Raw genomic sequence first — 7,970 nt, 5'->3', positions numbered from 1 at the left:
GTTAAACAGCCTCGCTCACGAATAAGAGGAATACATTTAGCACGAAAGGCAAGGATGACTGGAGAATCGATGACGACGTGGCCTCGTCCTCTGGAGTCCGCTGACATCTCCAGGCGTATGAAAGACTTTTGGCCGTCGCCTCCTCTGATGGATTTGTCAATACCGCTTGCAAGGGAAGTGCAAGAGAAGGACCAGTCCTAACATATACACAAGCGTGCCTATGACACCCACAAACACACGCAGTCCCACACAGAGCCGAGCTCATCCTGTCGCTTGGATAAACATGTGCTTTCTGATACATGCATGGATTAGGCAGTATGTCTGGGGAGGGTGAGGACATGCTGGCTGACAGAATTACTGTATATTCAGAGGAACAGAGAGTGTGTGTATATACGTGTATGTGTGTGTATATGGATGGGGGGAGAAGGGAGGTGTGTGCTGGGATTAGTTTCTAATTAACCAGGCAGGGATTTAGGGTAGAGAGCTGAGCCGAGCTCTGTTTAGCTCCAAGGGTTGCATTGTTAACCATTTCAGGTTGCAGGGTTTAATAGATTACTAATGACTGGACACAGGTATTTCAGTTTAGGCATTAATGCCTGAAACCACAGCATATGGGCATGTTTCTAGCTTAGCTTTTAAACTCAGTGTTTGTAATTTGGAAAGCAGCGAATTGAGGATAGCAGGAGGGAGTTAGTAGGTTCATCCGGGTCATCAGTTAAGGGCTGGTGTGCTTAAATACACACCACCTTCAAGTTTGACCACCCTCAATGACTGACAACCTAACTGAGTGTGTGCAAGAGCAGGAAACACAGCAGTTTGCACTGGTGTGTAGATTTATTTCCAATCCCATTTATATTTATAGAAGTTCGCAGTGGGGGGAAAAACTCTTTGCACTTTGACTGCTCATTTAGATATCCCTTAACTTTACATTAACTAGAACTTGTCCTGACTTAATTACTTGTAATGCAATTTGCACATAATATAGTTTGTATACAGAAACCCTGTGTTGCCCTGTATATGCCATGATGGTCCTAGAGCCTGGTATTTAATTGACTTAACAAAACCTGATGGATTTTTTTTTAAAGCCAAACAAAAATATTAGAGAGAAAAAAAACTTTGCAAGAACCCTCTTTCACACTACATAAGTAACCACACTGTGTGCTCATTCCCAAGTCATTACAGGCTTTATTCCCTGAAATAATAGTAATTAATTGGTGTAATACACAAAGGACATAATTATCTTTTTTTTTTCCAGCACGGGCACGTTTAATTACCGTAATTGTTCCCCAAGCCTTGTTCAAAAAGGGGTGTAGCCTAGACAATCATAATGCATTATATGCTAATCCCATATTTGATTTTCAATCAAGGGGCTATGGGTATCAAAGAAGGGAAAAAACAGCAACAAGTACCAAGCCGAGCATGTTTCAAACAACTATTTTAAAGTGTACACTTTGTTAACAAGGGAGAAAAAAATGCAGAGATTTTTTTGGATATGCCAGTGTTTTTACCAGCTGCAGGTCTGTGTTATCTGGGCAAGCAATGGATGTGTTAATAACTGCCAGATTTAGCTCTTTCCTCTCACAGGCCAAGAGCAAAACTACTGATTAACGGGAGTTCTTGTGAAGTGTGGCTGCTTGCTGCATGGCTCCTTGAACGCAAGATGGAATTTAATAAGTAAACAGAGCGAGCGAGAAGAACAGGAGTTCTGATCAGGAGCCCGTCAAGCCCCCGATGTCAGCTGATTAGCCCGGGCCGAGTGGACCTGGTAATTGCGGAGCTTTGACCCCCTCCAGGCAAATATTAGATTTTAGTGGTTTAACCTTTCACGGTGGGCTTAAATTGCCTCCACAGATGTTGAGCGGTAGCTAGAGAGCTCCTGTCCTCTCATCAGAGAAAGGATGGTCTTCAGACTCGACTCTTATTAGCCTCCTCTCTTTCAGAGGCCACTCTTTAGGCTTGATTGGTGATTTCTTCACTGACATCATCATCATCATCATGATCATCATCATCATCAAGATCATCAGTGGCTGCTTTGTTGTTCAAAGTGTTTATAATTAGGCAGAGGGGCTTCTTTTGCACATCTGCCATGCCAAACTATGTATGCGGTTTTCTCAGATGATTTTTTCCCCTTTCTCTGCAAAGCGGCATCAGGAGCCAATTATGTTCACGGAGCAAAACATGAGAACGTTAAATATGTAAGCAGTTTTGAGGGTAGGAGGCAGTGGAAGGACCCAAGGGAAACCCCGATGGCCATTAGAGGCGAACGCACAGCGGGATGAGGCGCTATAGGAAGTTTTTCTTCGGTCGCTCTCGGCTCTTTCCAGAGTCTAGGGTTACTCTCGTCCTGTCTGGGTTCCCGGACCTCTTCCTCCCAAGCGTCTAGCAGCTGCATCCCACGGCCCCTCGCACCACGTTGTGCAGTAATGGCTTCCTTCCTCTAGCTGCCCCTCCTTCTCAGACACTCACCTGGGGAAAAAAAGGTTAGACACATGACTGGAGAGGAGGGGGAAAAAAAGACATTGGTCTTTTTATCCATGGGAAATAGGGAAGTAACCCTCAGCTCGTCTCAGGATGGAAACCCAATACAGCAACTCTTCTGGTGAAGAGGGTGTGGGGGGACGAGGGGAGGGGGGTATTCAGACAGAAAAATGGTTCCATCTGAGGATGAGAGAGAGAGAGAGAGAGAGAGTCTACCATGTCTATATGCAGTCTGTAATGAACTGTAAAGGCGAGTGTTTTATTTTTTTCCTGAAACAGAAGGAAATACATGACATATAGAGCAGGAAAGAAAATCTTCAAATGTAGTCAAACTGACTCTGATTGGCTGTTATTATCAATCACATGAGGTGACGATAACTGATATGTTTGGCATAAGCAGAGCACCCATCTGATCTAAATCACCTCATTTTTCCTTTATCACCACAGACTCAGGTAGCTCCCTCCTACTCCTCCTCCTCTTTCTCTAGCCAAAAATCCGTAATATCTACGGATGGCCGTGGCCACGTCCCAATCTACCGCGCTGCTCGTTTGGTTTCACACACTGCCACAACTGCTTTGTAATTAGGCTGATATTGATGAGGCCCGAGTCCAGCAGGTAATCGGCTGGCGGTTCGGCTTCTCTCCAATTCTCAGCCGAACGTCTCTATTTATTACGGCACTTTTGCTATCAATTAAAAGCCAACTCTCTAGGAGTCACTTTCAGATAACCCGAGGAGCAATTTGCATTGAGGGCAGATACTGAAAGCTGGGTTAAGTGTTCTCTGTGGATGGGAAGAGGTGTATAAGCATTATGATTCAGATGATTAGACTACACATCAACAATTTCTTGCTCAAAATAATACTTTAAAAAAGGAGCTGGCTGTTCTCTGCAGTAGGAAACAGCATGGAAAATCTGTTCATGAAACAGACAAATAAAAAACAGATAAATAAATAACAGACATGGATATGTGGAGATGTTTGATGTCAGAAAGAATGACAAAAAGAAATGACAAGCTGATAGGAATAGAATGGTTAAAATTATGAGCTGTGCTAGTTTTAACAGGTTTTCTCATTCAAATCTGAAATTTTACAAAAAGGATAATAAGATTTTTATAGACACACTGCAACAACAGTTTAAGAAATAAATGAAATAAAAATGGAAGACTTATTTAAAATGATGCTTGGCCTTTTTATTTGCACAAAATCTAGAGATGCTCTGAAAAAAAAGAAGATCTGACTGTTATAAAATAACATTAAAGAAATACCTATTTCAGTTTCTCTTATCAGCTTACAGCACCACACTGGTATACCATCACACAGCTAATCCCAGCATTTTCTCTCTGGATTGTCCTTTTGTGTCTACAGATACATATCATTTGTTTGTCCTTGCGTTTTTTTTCCCTTCCGGCTTTGGTTGATGTGTGTGTGTGTGTGTTTATAGGGAGGGTATTATTCAGTCGTTGTCTCCTGGGCCATGCAGGTCTTGCGTGAATTACCGTGCTCAGGGTCTCAGGACGGCTCCATGCTGAGGCAAGGACACCATGTGGCCCTCGCTCGTGTCCCGCGGCTGCTTTTTTTCCAATCACGGCGTTCCCTCTGCAGCGCTCCCTGCAGATAAGAAGCCAATCATCGCTGGCTTAGGCACATGTGCTGGTTCACACAGGGCAGAGTCATCGGAGGACGGCGGGGGGAGCAGGTTGGCTGAATGGCCCTGGGGCAAGAACAGTTCACTGGCACCAACGACAAAGACACACACACACATATGCGTACAAGCTCGTACGCACACCACATCTGTGCAGTTCTCTTCTTCTTTCTTTCTTTCTATCTTTGGTCCACCTTTTTTTTTCCTCTCTCTCCCTTCCAGCAGTTTTGGGCACAAGAGCATGTCTGAGTGTCGATCAATAAGTTGATGAATTAGAGGTTGGATTTGATTCATTATTAGCCTTGTAAGGAATAAAACACGACGGGGCACGCTGTTATAGGAAAATAACCGATGAAGGTGTGATGTGACATGAAGTGGAACTTTTTATTTCTCTTATTTCTTTGTATGTTAGAATAGTAGGATTAAACAGTCATTTGCTCATCAGCATATCTCTCTTGAGGTTAATAAGGCAAAGACATGCAGTTTGGATGTTACCCAGAAACTATAAATCCCTCCATCGTATAGACTACAATAGAAAACCATCACCTTTGATGGTTAAAAAGCTCTGACACTGGAGACTCTTTCCAAATAACAGAAACTTTCTAGCATCTTAGTCTTAAGATGCGTCCTAAATGTCATACACCCTGCACTATGTACTCTACCATCTAGTGTATGAATTTTAGAGAGAAGTATCATCTCAAATTTTTTTCTGTTAACCAGAAATAATGCTATGTCACTAGCTTTAGTAGAATATAGTGAATTTTTAGGTGAAAATGCATCACACAACGTGGGATCATTTAAGAGACATTTGTAAGATGTCTTGTTCACCGGCGTGTCGTCGGCCATCTGGGAAACAAAAAATTCTAGCATCAGCACCTGGTAGCCCCGCCCCTCTTCTGCTCCATAGCAAAGCTGTGACTGTTGAGGACATGAAGTGTTCAACATTCCACACTTTGTTCATCCAGGTACTTGAAGTGCACATCCTCCTGATAGAATTTTCAGTATTCAAAATTCAGTACTACAAAACGCCAAAGAATAGTGCACTCACGAGTGCGATTTGGGAAACACCTTCAGTTCACATCAGCGTCCTCCATTCAAGTCCCTGTGTACGTTCTTCTTATAGAAACCATTACATATTAAGACAGTATTATGAATAATCGATACAGCCAAGCTACTTGCTGTTAGAGAGAATTCACTAATAAACCAATCAGAATCGAGTATTCAGGAGAACTGTGGTATATGTGTCCTTCACATGAGGTTCTCAGTATTCACAAACTTTGCTCATAAACTATACCAACTGATTCAACCAATCCCTTGATATCCAACTTAATTTCCCTCGACAATCACATCTGTTTATGGATGTGTTTCATGTATAAAAGCTTAAGATTAATGGTAGTGTAATCAATTAATCCACTGCTATGCCTTTATCCTGATGCAGCCAAATCTGGTTCACGTTAGTTCACTCGAGTTCTTGGCTAAAGCTCAGTATTTTTTGTTATTGAGATGGTTTTTTAGGGCTGAATTGCGCATGAATGGTGGAAAAATGCTAGCGGAAAAGCAGCTCTGAGCATGCTGCCCTGTGATTGTGATTGTGTTGGCCATAACTCAGCAGAGCTAAGTAGTATAACAGCTTTAAGGCGAGACGGTGAGATGCGCTTATCCTGGCACGAGCCAGTAAGGATATTAGGAAATCGCTGTAAAGCACTGTGAAAATTGTGATTACAATAAGCTCTGAACCACAACCACTAAAGGCTCAGCAGATCTCTCTCACTCTGACTTTGTTCGTTCGTTTTTTTTTTTCTTTTTTAATATTCAAATGCTTCACAAATGGCAACGCTAACCACAATTCATTCCACGGATTCTGGCATTCCACTCATGTTCTCCAAACAGACACGCTTCCTTTGCCTTTCAAGTATTAATGACTTGCTTACTGGACTGAGCCCACGTTTCCAAAATTCCTTGAGCGAAGGAGAATGCTGATTAATCCTCAGAGAAGACAACCAAGCCATAGACGTCTGCAATACTAATTTTTAATCCTAAAAAATCAAACTGGCATGGGAGTGTGACGAAATAAAGCGAATTGAGCAGAACTCATAGTTTCAGTAATCTGGTACTACCTCTTTTTTTTGTGTACCTCACAAGCACATAATTACTTTTCATTTCATTAAGTGAACAGTCAGTGGCTGAATTCATACTTTATTCTACACTCTGGAACCTTTTTTCTTCCTTTTTTTTTTAAATAGAAACAAATTCCTTTAAACCTCAAAACAAACATGGAGGACTTCTGGAAAATGTTCAGCTCTAACACAGGTGTATAGTTTCACAGTTTACCCAAGAGACCTAAAGGTAACATTTCTCGAGCCACACAAAATACAAACGCCATGCCAGCTAGTCCTGTGTTATCTCAGCTAGGTCTTAGCTAATGTATGATTTATGCCTAGCCCCCTTAACCCCCTACAGTGAATTAGAGACCAGAGGTCAGGTCTATTTGTCTTTGAGAGCCACGACGTGCTTGTAGCTAAAGTCTGAGCACAAACACAGTTCATCATGGCACTGACGAGCGTCGCACGTGGTCTAGCACGAGCCAGAGGCAAGCAGCCATTCGGTTTGATGAATATGTCTCAGCACAAGCTCCAGCTCCATCACGGTGGTACATGTGATGGCAGAGCATTGATCTGTAACACAGCACATGCCTATGGATCACAGCCTTGTGATTGCTGTTGCTAATAAATAGCTAAGTAGTGAAGAAAAATAGAATTTCAGGCGCAAACACAGAACTGCTTTCAAAACTTACTTTGGATACATCATCAAACTACGATCAGTTTGGAGTTACATTATTACTTGTCCACATCAACACTGTGACTCCAAAGAATGAAGAAAACTTGTTTTTATGTGTTTAATATGTAAAGAATGAAACATGATATAGGGCGTTGTTATAGGAAAATGATTAACAGTGAGGTATTTTTGTATACTTTTTGGTGTGATGCAGCCTGATGCAAAGTGGCACACTGATACCAACCTGAAGTACTAACTTGTACATTTTTTTTTATCTATTTAGTATAGTATTTAGTATAGTTTTATTAATTTGCACTTACCTTACTATAAGCAGTATTTCCCTCACATCCTCTTGAAGTTAAGAGGACATTAAATGCAACTTATGATGAAACCGAAAACAAAATACAATACCATCCATCCTAAAAAACTTTGCAGTGTTGGAAAATTTAAGGTTTTTTCAAAACTCTTTTCAAAAAATGTTACAGAAATCAGCATAATCAATTATTTAAGTGTTAAATGTTATTTTGTTAAATGAAAGCACTTTTTAAAAAACCCATTTATTATTAAACTTTATGCGGAGATTATGTAGAGTAAATGCCATGCAAATCTCCAGCACTGTTGTCAGCTGATTAATTCCAAAAATGAATCAACCTGCTGACCAATCAGATCCAACAATTCAGTAGTGCTGAGGTATACACCGATCAGCCATAACATTATGAGCACTGACAGATAAAGTGAATAACACTGATTATCTCCTCATCATGGCACCTGTTAGTGGCTGGGATATATCAGGGAGCAAGTAAACATTTTGTCCTCAAAGTCGATGTGTTAGAAGCAGGAAAAATGGGCAAGTGTACGGATTTGAGTGAGTTTGACAAGGGCCAAATTGTGATGGCTAGAAGACTGGATCAGAGCATCTCCAAAACTGCAGCTCTTGTGGGGTGTTCCCGGTGTGCAGTGGTCAGTATCTATCAAAAGTGGTCCAAGGAAGGAACAGTGGTGAAACGGAGACAGGGTCAAAGGTGGCCAAGGCTCACTGATTCACGTAGGGAGCGAAGGCTGGCCCGTATGATCC

This window comes from Hemibagrus wyckioides, linkage group LG11 (genome assembly GCF_019097595.1).
Source record: "Hemibagrus wyckioides isolate EC202008001 linkage group LG11, SWU_Hwy_1.0, whole genome shotgun sequence".
NCBI lineage: Eukaryota > Metazoa > Chordata > Actinopteri > Siluriformes > Bagridae > Hemibagrus > Hemibagrus wyckioides.
The sequence above is the reverse complement of the archived record's forward strand: the minus strand, read 5'-3'. Positions refer to the sequence as shown.